Consider the following 13,796-nt stretch of genomic DNA (forward strand, 5'->3'; position numbering starts at 1 on the left):
CATGAAGTGTCCTTATTGTTAGGAGATGAATATTAAAGTCTTTTTTTTTTTTTTTTTTTGGTGGCACTGGGGTTTGAACTCAGGGCCTCATGCTTGATAGGCAGGCACTCTACCACTTGAGCCACTCCACCAGCCCCTGAATATTAAAGTCTTCAAGAGTAAGAGGATGTGGTGTCTATAACTACTTACTCTCCAGAGGTTATAAGTAAGGTGACAAAGACAAAGAATTGGTAATCTTGCTGAATGGCATTTGAGATTGAATTATGTGGTTAATTTAACTTTCGTATTGTTTACAAGAGTTTTTAAAATAGAAAGTTGTTAACAGTTTGTTTTTTTTTTTTTTTTTTTTTTTAGTGGTACCAGGGTTTGAACTTAGGGCCTTCTGTTTGTTAGGCAGGTGCTTTACCATTTGAGCCACTCCACCAGCCCCAGTTCAGTTATTTTTTTAACCATTTAGCTAGCATTTTAGAGATCCTGCCCTGGAACATTGGCTCCCAGAGGGCAGGGCTTGTCTTAGTCACCCTTTTGGGAGTAATGCCAGAGAAATTACAGGACTCCCAATTAAACTTGAACTGAAGATATTCCATAAGTAATAGAGCACGCTTATGCCATTTAAATTATTTTGTGGTGCATCTGTAATTAATTTTTTTAAAAATGCTGGGGATTGAGTCCAGGGCCTCACATATGCTAGGCAACTGCCAACACAAGAGCACTTTTGTTTGTATTTTGTTTTGAGGATAGGGTCTTGATAGTTTTGCCTGGGATGGCCTTGAACTCACAATCCTCCTGGCTTCTGGCTCCTGAGAAGTTGAGATTACAGGCATGTACCACATGCAATTCAGATTTAACTGGTGGTCCTAGATTTTTCTTTGCTGAATCTGGCAACCCTGTCCCAAAGCAGCAGTGCCAACAGGTTAAGTGGCACCGAGGAGGTGTGTAACCGTGTGAAATGAATGGTGTGCCCTTTTGGGCTTCCGCCTGGCAGTCTCCCATCAGGTATCACCCACTGTTTCTGAGCACTGAGCACCGAGCACCGAGCTGGACTTTATTGTGCCGTCTTCCTTTGATTGGATCTTCTTTCTTTAAGCAGATTTGAGCTTTCTCCATTTCTCTGTAGTCGGTGGAGTCAGCTTGGTTACATTTTATACTGCCTTACTCACATCCTGACACTCCTTACAGTTTTAAGATCTTCTTCCAACACACTTGAGTAGTATGGATACTGGAATCTATTTTGACAGCTGTTGAAAATCTAGGCTGTTGTTACAGGAGGTGAAAAAGGTTATTTGCAACACTGTTATCATCTAGGGAACCTTTGAAAAGGTGTGTGCCCGGTGAATGCAAATTTATAGAATTTAAATTACCTTGGTATTCAGAGTTATCAAATGTAATGTTCTTAAGAATTATACAACTAGGATTATTTCCCATTAATTTCTCCCACCAATAGAGTAATAGTGTATTATGACGTTTTCAATTACCAGTGCCTTCTAAAATCCAAGGGTAGAGACCTTAAATACAGCAAGTCTGTTAGCAGCTGTCCCATCGATAACCTTCCCTTTAAAAGTGACCTTAGAGCAATTTCATAAGGAATGATTATTTATAGTATTTTGTTGTTGAGCAGCTAAAAAAAGTGTTCTCTGTGTGTAACAGGTGGCTATGGTTGGCCTGCTTTCACTGAAATTTGATTCAAATAAAGTGTTGCATTATTTTACCATCGGAATTGTGATTATGTGCTAGACTGACTTCATTTTTGGCAAATTTCATTTCAGTGCTGAGTTTTGGGTTTAGAGACCGATGTCTTGCACGTGTAGGAGTAGGAGAGCTTTCCAGATAAGACGCGGCAGCTGAGGGATAACACATCCAGGTCGTATCCATGCAGCAGAGGAGCTTTTTTTAATCAGAGGAGCTGTTCTCCTAGGCTGTAAGTTCAGGGGCAACTGTTCAGATCAACCCTTGAGATTCAAATTTTCTTTTGATCTCAAAGCATTGGAGAAGGGCCTGTCAGATCAATTATCAGTACAGTGTTTAACGCATAGTAGGTACTCAAAGTAAAATTTGTTCAATAGAGTGAGCTAGATAATTATGTTTGGGTGATTATTTAACTTTGAGTATGATTTAATTACTTAAAGAAAAGATCTTTCAGTTACTGCCCTTCACCCAATTGCTTGGCAACACAATTAACATGTTTTCTGATTAAAATAAATGTTCTAAGTTTACACTAGATAAGATTGTAGCATAAAGAATTTGAAGTGTGAAATACATGATAAGGAATTTGGCATATGAGCTATTTCTGAGAAGTCAGTTTGATTAAGTATACTGTCACCCGTGCTTTAAAAAATTATCAAATTGTGCAAACCTAGTAAATTGGGTAGAAGAGTTTTTAAAAAGACCACATTCGTACAAGAAGAATCACATCTCTATTGTAGAAAGATTTTAAAAAGGCAGAATACCACAGAACGCTTTAATCCTGTTTCTTCATTATATCTTGTCTTCTTTCCTACCATAAATATATGGATGATTTTTTACACAAGTACTCAAGATTATGAGTACACGACTGTGTTATACGGTGATATATATGTGTCTGTTTGGTGAAAAAATATATATGAACTGCCTTTTATACTTGTGCCATTAATATTTTCATTCAACATCCTAAATTCTTTTACGACTGTATTTTAAATGACTGTTTAGCATTTCACGGTATGGCTGTGTCACAATTTATTAAACCAAACCCTTACACTTGGACATTTAGGTTATTTCCAGGTTTTTACAATGCTGTAATAAAGATCCTTTAAAGCATGGTTATTACCGGAGGATATCTGCCTAATTTCTGTTTCCTAATCTTGTATATTTTGCATACATAGTATGCTAACCAGATCATCCTTCTGAGAGGTTAGGACAGTGAATCTCCTGTATATTACTTCTTGTATACTCTTTGCTACAATGGACATTGTTCAAAACAAACAAAAGAAACCCTTACTTATTTGAAAGACTCTTGTAACTTTTAGGTGCAGTTCTTTGTTCATGTTTATGGTCCAGTTATAGTTTGTATCCTTTTCTTCTGTCTCCTTTTTTATTAGAACACTTGTTTCTTTCTTTTTACTTTATTAGCACTCTATCATATATATTTTCTTCCCTCCCACATTTTTGATGTCTGGAAATTTTAAATGGTTATGCAGTCTATTGGTAGGAAAAGGATTTTTAGGAGCAAATGATGTTTTTATCAAAAGTTCTGTGGGCACTGGTGACTTATATCTACAATCCTAGCTACTTGGCAGGTTGAGATCCAGAGGATAGCAGTTTGAGGCCAGCCTAGGCAAATAGTTTGTGAGACCCCCCCATCTCCAAAAATAACTGGAGGTATAGCTCAAGCAGCAGAACGCCTGCTTGGCAAGCACAAAGCCTTGAGATCCAAAGCCCAGTTCCACTCACAAAAAAAAGTTTTAACTTTCTCTCCCTGTGTGATACTGTTTTCCAGAAGGGAGGAAGAGGTAACTGCTCAGTTGAACTTCAGACTCTTCAGAAGAGTTTTAAGTTGTTAAAATGTTTAAGCCTCACGTTCTCACTCCACTGTATCTGAATTTTATAGTCATATGTGGTAGGGATACCTTGGTTGGATTTTTCATGTTGGCATTTTTTTTGTCCATTCTGAATCCAATTTATGTTACTGATATAAGTAGCAAGACTTAGTTAGTAAGCAAGATTATTTAATAAGCCAAGTGATAACAGTATCAGTCACAGCCAGTGATTCTCTATGCAGGAAGCATATAAATCCTTCCATTCCTTCATCCCTTCATTCACTATTTTTTGTTTGGTTCCTATTCAGAACTATAGTTTTTTAAGAAAGAATAAATAGTGTTTTGGAAATTATGGATCCAGCTGTATGCAAGACATAGACCCTTCCCTAATTTGAAAGCTTTGATTGATTTTGCATGGTTTGTTAGTCATGATAACTTACATTTTCATATAAGGCAGGAATATCCTCTGATATCTACATGGCTCTTTTTCATGTCCTTCAGGTTTCTGCTCTTATGTCCCCTTCTCAGAAGAGGCTTCCTAACTAACATCCTCTCTAAACTGCTGACCCTGAGTTATTTTTTTTCACTGTGTTCATCGCCACATGACATAATTGTGTGACATACCTGTTTATCATCTGCACCTCCCTCTAAAAGGTGAGGTCCATGAAAAGAGGTTGTGGTGGGTTTGTTGACTGCTTTTTCCACAGCATTAGCAATAGCATATGACATGTAGCATGCATACACTGAGTATTTGCTGAGTGAATATTTGTGTGCTTATGATGTAGCCGGCACTATTGGTGATATGTGCTATGAGAAAAATAAAGCAGTGTAAAGGGACAGAAAGTACTTAAAAATGTCTGTCAGAAGACTGGGCTTATAGAAGGCAGGAAGATACTGATTGGGCCTCCTTCCTTCTCTTTTCTCTCTCCCGAGTGTCTTTGAGTTCTTGTCTCTTCTCTCTCTCCTGCCTGGTCATGGTCACTCTGTTCATGTTCTGAGTCCTTTGGAAGAGTGACATTACCTTCCCACGAATGGCATGGAAACCTAAATGTGGACAACGTGTGAGCTTTGTGTTTTCCAAGCTAGGATGCTTTCTACCTAGCTTGCTCCTTCCAGATGTGTCCTCCTGACTCCCCTGCACACCTCTTATCCTTAGGCTGCCTTCGGGTCTGAGAAATGGGCAAACGTGAGTAAGTGGTCAAGTGTGTGTGTGTGTGTGTGTTTTTTAAACCATAGTTTCCTTTTCTGCTTTATAATCACATGATTCTCAACTTCAGTTCTTTGAAAGCCGCATCACAGAGCAATTTAAAAGGTCTAACAATTAAGGTTTATCTAGGCTGTGTCTTTCCCTCAGGTGATACAGTAGCTTATCATTCAGTCCCTCCAAGCTCTCAGTCAGTGTCCCCCAGTGGAAGCATCAGAGGGTGGACGGCAGGCTGCTGTGGGCTCTTGCAATGATTGGATTTTAGCGCAGGCTGGTGAGGGGTGCCCAACATCCTGCAATGCACAAGTTAACTGGGCCCGAGAGACATCGTCCTGCCATGGTGCCAGTGATGCCCCGCTGAGAGATGCCAATTCTAGCTGTATCCCAGTGGCTGTCAGCAAGGCTGGTCCTTGAGGTGGTATTTTTGGTTTTCACAATCTTAAGGGCCTCTAGTGGGTGAAGACAAACATGCTAGGCATCCTGCAGTGCTCGGGGCAATTGCCTCTCATTGCATTTGACTTTCAAATATCCACAGGTGACAGGGAAGTGAGAAACTGTTGGTACTCATCAGAGTGTAGGACCTGCTCTATAAGCAAAAGGTATTTTTTTTTTTTACACGATTTAAATGGAAGGAACTCCACTGAAGGGAAGTTTTGTTTGAGATTTTACTGAGTCACTGCCATCACCACTTGTGATATTGAAATTGATGCATTAGTCAACATGCGTAGGGTGGCATTCCTAGTGGCTGTAGCTAGAGGCGAGAATCTGACCACTCATCATGTTTTTTAAAAAATCTTGTGCTTGGTAATTTACATATTGTGAAGTATATTGCATCATTGTGAGTTATGTCCCTTTTAGTTCTCCTTCCTATTAAGCTAGGGCATTAACATTGATTTATTAAAATTATCTGCTGATGAGGTTATACTATCTGTGATTTTTATCTGAGTATAGGAAAGCAGGGATGGGTTGGAAATCTCTGCTCAGCCCTAACTTTGCTGTCATGTATATGACCACTCTCTCCAGGAACCATGTTTCTGTGAAAGTGACTTACACCATGTGCCATTTTCCCTCCACGTGTGCCTTAAAAACTGCCCTCCTCCTTCAAGTTCCTCTGCCTCCCCCTCTACAAATCCCACCCATCCATCAGAGCCCAGTTCCCCTGCAGTCTCATAAGGTCATTGTTCCTTGTCTGTCACTGACCTGTGACTCTTGTTTTTTCTGAACTATCCTAGTACTTGTAAGAACTCTGTATTCAACACTTACCTGCAGTCTGGTGGCATTAGGTGCCTCTTTACATTAAAGATGTCTCCTCAAATAGCTTAGAAACTCCTCTGTCAGATGGTCAGCTTGTCTCTGTCTTCTTTTATCTCATGCAGGGTCTACAGACTCTATTTAGAATCAGCTCATGGTCTTCACTCTCGTCTTCTTCCCCCCCAAACACGTCTTTTCTTGCTACCGTTTTGCTAATTATCAAAGTGAGCATTTTCTTTGCGGAGATATTTTTAACTACAGAAAAGTTAAAGAAGAAAACTGCCATTATCATTGATCATGCCACCCACAGTCACCCATTCCCTAAAATTTTGAAGCATCTCCTTCCATGTTATCGTCTCTGTGTTTATATGTGCTTTTAACAAAATAAGAATCGTCTACCTTACAGAGTTTGTGTTCTGCTTTTTTCCTACACATTTCACTTAGTGCTAGATTGTGAGCATTTCCCCATGTCACTGGTCTTAGAAAGCCATGTTTGTATAAAAAAAAAGCATAAAAATACAGTGAAATACAGTGAACTCACACATGCCCACATTCCTCTTCGGTAATTACCAGCATTCTGCCATTCTGAATATGTGGTTTGTAGCGGACGCACATTCCAGTCCATTGTTTGAATGGTACCTAATTTATTTAGCCATTCTTGTGAAAATTTGGGTGATTTCTAGTGTTCTACAATTACGGATGTTTATGTTTTTGTCCTTCTGGTCAAAATTATTATTCTTGCTTCCTGGAGAACCTAATTAATTTCTTCATGATTAAGTAATTCTTCATTATTATTAGTTTTGTATTCTGAGGTTTTTACTATATTTCATATCTATGGCTATTTTTACTGTAACTTTTCTCCATCCAGCGTGTATTTCTCATGAGGCAGAATGGTCTCAAATGAATTGTAATAACAAGGTATGCTTTTCTATCCATTTTTTTGAGAAGATAAAACTGAAAACTTACAATGGAAGAGAATTATTTTTACCACCTTCTAGATTACTCAATGGGAAATCACAAGAAGGAATCAGAAAGGAAATGATTTCAGGAGAAATGATAGCTGATAAATTATAAACTTTGCACTATGGAAAATAATTTTATAAATGCTTAATTTTGATTGAAAAATGGTCTCCTTTTAAAGGCTGGAATGGTGACCATCTAAATTAAAGTACACTTGAAACCAATATGTACAAGTGTTTTTCTCAAGATGATTTAAATTTCTATTTTAACAAGGATGTTTAGTATTAAAAACAGCCCAGCATCTCTAAGTGGAGAGGCCATGCGTGCAGCTTCTCTTTTGAAGTGATGCTTTCCTTGGATCCAGGCCAGTGTGAGCCACACAGGGTTGAGCCGTGGGGTGGGAGGCTGAGCAGTGGTGAGGTCACTGGTGCCTTGTGAAAACCAAGGAAGGGTGACTGCTGCCCGAGTTCTGGTGGGATTTCTCCTGCTGTATCTGCTGATCAAATATAGGAAGATGATTCATGTGCCTATCTAGTCTAAGAAAATATCTTTTTTTCTTCTGTTACACAAATAAAATAAGGTTGCTATTTTTAAAAAATTTTCAGGGATTTATGATAGAGCCATATAGCATAGGAACTAAAAGTCCCCACTAACCCCCAGCCCTCTCCATTGTGTGAGCGCTGTTACCAGTTCCCTATAGGCTCATCTGACTTTCAGTCTGCCTTTATTAGCATATTACGTGCATACGGTACAGAACAAAAATGCTACTTTTTAAATTTCTAGTGTTAATTATATAATCCACATGTATTCAGACTTTTGAAGTATATAGGCCACATAAGGCTCTCCTGGTGGAGGTGAGGTGATTAGTCTAAATAACAGGACAAAACTTGTTAGGTACAGAAAACTGTAGCAGAGGAAAAGCTTATGAAAAGGAAGGAGTCACAGACAAATCTTTATTACTATTCAGAGGTTAAATTTTTATCTCTGAGTCAGATTTAATTGGTGGTTGTACTTTTTCCCTTGGGAACACGTTAAAAGAGTCACTATGATAAGATGACTGAATCATGAATGAATTTAAAATATTAAACTAGTCTTATTCATACTAACATACCAGTAACTTGTTGGAGCTTAATTTTCACATTGGAATTTAAGTGACAAGAATGTACATTGCTAACATCTGACTTTTTTCTTTTAATTTTGGGAACTCTGCAAATGACACATTTCATAAGGCCTATTTCCAAGTTAGGGCCAAGCATGAATGATTATATTGTTACCCATCACAAGAATTTAAATAATGAAGGCAGTCAGATTTTTGCCTGTGAAATCCTACTTCATTCAGGAAATACATACTCTTTCTCATAGGCTAGCTGTAGCCAGTAACAGAAATCCAGACTTATGTAACTTGCACCATCTTTCTTTAGTTTTTTGCAAATGTTTTTCAGTCTATCTAGAATGTCCTCTCTTCAGTCTGATACCCTCCCTCTCATCTTTCACTTCCTAACCCAAGGGTCACATTTTCTTTTTTCTTGGTGGTACTAGGGTTTGAATTCAGGGCCTCATGCTTGCCAGACAGACGCTCTACCACTTGAGCCACTTTGCCAACAAGGGTCACTTCTAATGTGTTGCCATTTTAACTCTATGCATGTCTCAGCAAATCCTTCATTGATGCTGTTCTCAATTTGAAGGCATCTCAACTCGAGCGTTATCTCATAAGTGTGCATTTGCAGAGATGTTGAATTCCTTGAGGTTGGAGTCCTCTTGTGTCTATAGTCTCATTTTTAAAGTAGGGGCCAGGTAAATGCTAAATATATATTTGTTGACTAAATGATTAAATGAACTGAAATCTAGTTAGGCTGATTAAAATATTCACATCTTTAACTACACTATAAGAACCAAGTGACAGTCTTAAGAGCAGAAGGTCACCCTAGCATCTCTCTTAATACAGATTTTTACTGTATAATACTTGGATATTTAGATACTTGAGGGCACTAAAAGTATTTCATAAATTTATGTGGCTGGAAAAGCTTCGAAATAACATATCTTAATGGCATATCTCATACAAAAATGTAAAAAACCATTCACCTTCTTATTGGGCATTTTAGGAAAATGTAAGGAAGGGATATTTATCTCATGGAGCAAACATGATTTCCAAATTGCATTTTTGGTGAGAGGTTAATCCTTCTGAACATCTCATGTTAAGTCTTCAGAGTGGGGTTACTGGTCTAAGGGGTCTTACTAATTCACGAGTGTGATTTAGAATTGAGTCCATGAAAGGTTCAAATAATATTATCTTTTCAACAGAAAAAGTCAAATCAAGGTGGCCTCACTAGTGGCTCTCTTTCCCTTAGGGAATTGGTCTTGCAGGTCTGGAAGGGAAAAATCTTGGTCATGTCTACTTAGTATGGTAACTAGATCATGGAATATGGTATGGCAAGATGTATCAGTCAGGTCCTGTCAAGAAAGACATGGTGTCCCAAAAGGGGTCATTGAGAAGACATAAGAAAAAAGACTATTACTGAAGCTGTAGGCAGGATTCAGGGAGATCAGCAGAGCTGATACAGCATGCTGTTAACACCACAGGAAGCCATTAGCACTCCTAGTCCTAAAGAAACAAGAAAGAAGAGGGTTTATTGAACCTGGGTACAGCACAGCCATCCTCACTGGAGCTGTGGCCTTAGGCAGAAGATGGCAGCTACTGCCAAAGCAGCCTAGGGAGGGAGCCAAGGGGGTGAGTACCCCCACCATTCTCTCTTCCCTCCTTCCAGTTGCCTGTTGTCATTCCCTTGAATTTTCCAGATGAGCCCCAGAGAAGAGGAGCCAAAAGTTATAGTCTGAGGCAGTGGCCTTCTCAGGACACAGAGCAGGGGCAGAAGGGCAGACAGTGAATCTGGAGGAGCAGATGGAGAATCTCCAGATGGGAGGAAAGGTCTTCAGGCTCTGAAAAATGACCTTCTCATCATAGCATTCCCTGCGTTCACCTGAAGGTTTGATTGGTGTGCCTCAGATGTTGTGAAAGGCCTCCATGCAAAGGTGTTTTGCGTGTCACATGGGGTATTTCCTTGAAAAAGAAAACAAAACATCAAAACCAAAACCAAATCACCTCTCTATATTGGTTTTGGGAGACTGACATCAAAATCTGACTTTTATGCCTCTGAAAAGTAGACGATGTGGCTGCAGTGGCCATGTATCCTACAGGGAACAATTTGCAAAGCTCAGTGGAAGCTGTCCCTAAGAGCAGGCACTCTTCACTTTGCTTCAGTCCCTACTACTCCTGCCTGGTCCCCATAGACATTCAAGTTTGTGATCTCCAAGTTCAACAGAGCAGTTTAGACAAGGAAGAAGAGTTATGTTTTAACTAGAGAGTGAGCGAGCTCTGTCTTAGAAGATTTTCTTCCCTACAAAGGGAAGAAAGAAATGAGGACTCATTATGTCTCTTAGGGCCAGAGGGTTTGTTACACTAAGTAGGAGGACATTTTATAGATCAATGGGGTTCCATTTTGTACGTTGGTCTCAGAGTTTACACTTTAAATTCTTTGTCAGAGAACAAAGATTACTGAAAGGGCTATGTTCCAAGTCTGTTTCTTATTTCACTACAAGGGCATGCTAGGGAAGGAGAAGGACTGAAGTGAAGCTGAGAGACTTTGAACAAGAGGGAGCTTGGGCTGGGCGTGGTGATTTGGGTCAGACACAGTGGCTCATGGTTGTAATCCCTGCTACTCGGGAGTCAGAAGTAGGAGGATAGCAGTGCCAGGACAAGAAAGTGAGAGACACTGTGGGAATCAAAATAAAGGCAAAAGAACCGGGGGTTGACTCAAGTGATGGAGCACTTGACTAGTGAGTGTGAAGCTCTGAGTTCAATTCCCAGTACTGCAAAGAGGGAGTTTGGGGAGACGCTGGAAGGGAGGAGATGAGACTTTTTGCTTTGAGGTCCCTGTTTCCCTCATGGGACAGCATTCTCCAAACTGCAACTTTGTCCTTTCATGAGAGACAATCCATGCTGGGGTCCAGTGAATGCCCTCAGAATTCTACTCTTAAGCCTACAGGTTGTAGACTATAAGGTATTTTTTTTTTTAATTGTGGTAAAATATAAATAACATGAAATTAATCCTTTTAACCATCTTTAAGTGCAGTGACACTAAGTATATTCACATTACCTTGTAACTGTCACCACCTGTCCATCTTCAGAATTTTTAAAGTTTTCCTAAACTGAAGCTCTGTGTCCACTAAATAAAAAGTGTCCATTCTCTTCTCCTCAGCCCCTGGCAACACCATTCTACTTCCTATGTCTATGAATTTAACTATTCTAGGTACCTCACTTCATTGGCATCATAGATGCCCTTCTGTGTTTGGCATGTTTCATTTAGCATGTTTTCATGGTTTCATCTGTGTTATAACATGTGTGAGAATTTCATTCCTTTTAGGCTAAATAATATTCCATTGTATGCACAGACCACCTTTTGGCTATTGTGGCTATGTTGTTACGAGCATGGGTGTACAAATAGGAGTCCCTGCTAGCAATTACTTTTAAACATCACGTAAGTAATTCATGTCCAAATTAAAAATGCAAAGCATAGAAGATACAGACAATAAAAACAAGCCACAGGTGATGATGGTGGTGTTGGTAGTAATGTGGTTGTAATGGTGGTGGTGGTGGTGGTGGTGGTGATGGTGAGAGTGATGGTGGTAGCGATAGTAGTGATGGTGATGGTAGTGATAGTGTAAATGTGCCAGGCGTTCTGCTAACTATATGCTTTACATGTTTATTCCTCATAATGGCCCTGTGAGGAAAGCACTGTTGTTATTCTCATTATAGATGAGAAAACTGAAGCCCACACAAGGTTACGTACTTAGGATTACACAGCTAGAAAATGGCACAGTCAGGATTTGAACTCAGGCAGTCTGGTTCCAGAGTCCTTGAACTATGTTACACTGTCCACCAAGGCTAATCCCGTAGTGCCATGGTCTTGTAAATCTTTTTCCTCTGCACCTGTCACATGCATATACATAATGAGGTCATATTGTATAATCCTATTTTAAATTGGCTTTCTTTATCTCAATCCTAAAGGAAAACTTCAACATTTTTAGTTCAGTGGTGGTATCATGATCGCCATGATGGAAACATTTAGTTTTGTCCTGATTTTTCATTATTATAAAATACTGTGGTACACATATTTTAAAACATTCATTTGACTCTTTTCCTTAGTGACAAAGTAGATTTGCTGTGTAAAAAGTTATTCTTCCTTTTTCTCACCCCCTTTTTATTTTTATTTATTTATTTATTTATTTTTATCTGGATTTCTTTATTGTGTAACTCTATAAACATAAACCTGGTTAATTTTAATAGAGTTTCTTACAAATATCTATAATTCTATCAACTCTATTCTTTTTTTTTCATTTTTCTTTTATTATTCATACGTGCATACAAGGCTTGGTTCATTTCTCCCCCCTGCCCCCACCCCCTCTCTTACCACCTACTCCCCCCCTCCCCCCGCCCTCAATACCCAGCAGAAACTATTTTGCCCTTATTTCTAATTTTGTTGAAGAGAGAGTATAAGCAATAATAGGAAGGAACAAGGGTTTTTGCTGGTTGAGATAAGGATAGCTATACAGGGCATTGACTCACACTGATTTCCTGTGCGTGGGTGTTACCTTCTAGGTTAATTCTTTTTAATCTAACCTTTTCTCTAGTTCCTGGTCCCCTTTTCCTATTGGCCTCAGTTGCTTTAAGGTATCTGCTTTAGTTTCTCTGCGTTAAGGGCAACAAATGCTAGCTAGTTTTTTAGGTGTCTTACCTATCCTCACCCCTTCCTTGTGTGCTCTCACTTTTATCATGTGCTCATAGTCCAATCCCATTGTTGTGTTTACCCTTGATCTAATGTCCACATATGAGGGAGAACATACAATTTTTGGTCTTTTGGGCCAGGCTAACCTCACTCAGAATGATGTTCTCCAATTCCATCCATTTACCTGCGAATGATAACATTTCGTTCTTCTTCATGGCTGCATAAAATTCCATTGCGTATAGATACCACATTTTCTTAATCCATTCGTCAGTGCTGGGGCATCTTGGCTGTTTCCATAACTTGGCTATTGTGAATAGTGCCGCAATAAACATGGATGTGCAGGTGTCTCTGGAGTAACAGTCTTTTGGGTATATCCCCAAGAGTGGTATTGCTAGATCAAATGGTAGATCGATGTCCAGCTTTTTAAGTAGCCTCCAAATTTTTTTCCAGAGTGGTTGTACTAGTTCTCACCCCCTTTTTAAATTATTTATTTTTTCTGATTCTAAAGGAGTAGAATCATGACAAAAGTAAAACAAAATAACAATAGAAAACAAAGCAGAACAAAAAAGATCGTAAAGACATAGGAAATATGGCTAATCTGTAATTTATCGATATAAACAACCCTTTCAAGGACATCTGGTAACATGTGTATGAACTTGGCCTTATTTTGTTAGCACAAATTCCTTCAAGAAGAATTTCTGGAGTAGACACATTTAAATTTTTGATAGATGTTCCCAGATAGTGTGTTTGTTTTTAAGATATTTAATTCCTGTTGCTAAATTGCCCTATGAATACAGAATAATAATCACAATTCAAAGAAGTGAGGATTGAAATAAGAATATATATATAACCCAACATGAAGGCAACCCATTCAGTATGCATGACAAATATACTATATTTTTATATACTGCTACCATCTTTTATAAATAATCTGAGCAGTAGTAGGAGGATAGCTGAGGCTCACAAATCTTTAATGCATTTTTTTCTTTGTACTATGAGAAGATTTAAAAAAATACTGTCCTGCTTGGATCACATCAAGAAAAAAAGGCTTTGATGTCTGTGAGAATTTGGAGTTAGAAGACTGAG

General features: G+C 38.9%; 1 protein-coding gene and 1 non-coding gene across 4 annotated transcripts in view; one reads left to right on the plus strand and one right to left on the minus strand.

Annotated features, from left to right (window-relative positions):
• The window catches only part of Samd4a (sterile alpha motif domain containing 4A), a 216,145-nt gene that overhangs the window by 18,580 nt on the left and 183,769 nt on the right, over positions 1 to 13,796 (plus strand). The gene's annotated exons all lie outside the window — the stretch shown is intronic.
• Trnad-auc (transfer RNA aspartic acid (anticodon AUC)) lies at positions 59 to 131 on the minus strand. The gene has a single exon. It is a non-coding gene; the product is annotated as a tRNA-Asp (tRNA).

The sequence above is a fragment of the Castor canadensis genome, chromosome 3 (genome assembly GCF_047511655.1).
Source record: "Castor canadensis chromosome 3, mCasCan1.hap1v2, whole genome shotgun sequence".
NCBI classification, from domain to species: Eukaryota; Metazoa; Chordata; class Mammalia; order Rodentia; family Castoridae; genus Castor; species Castor canadensis.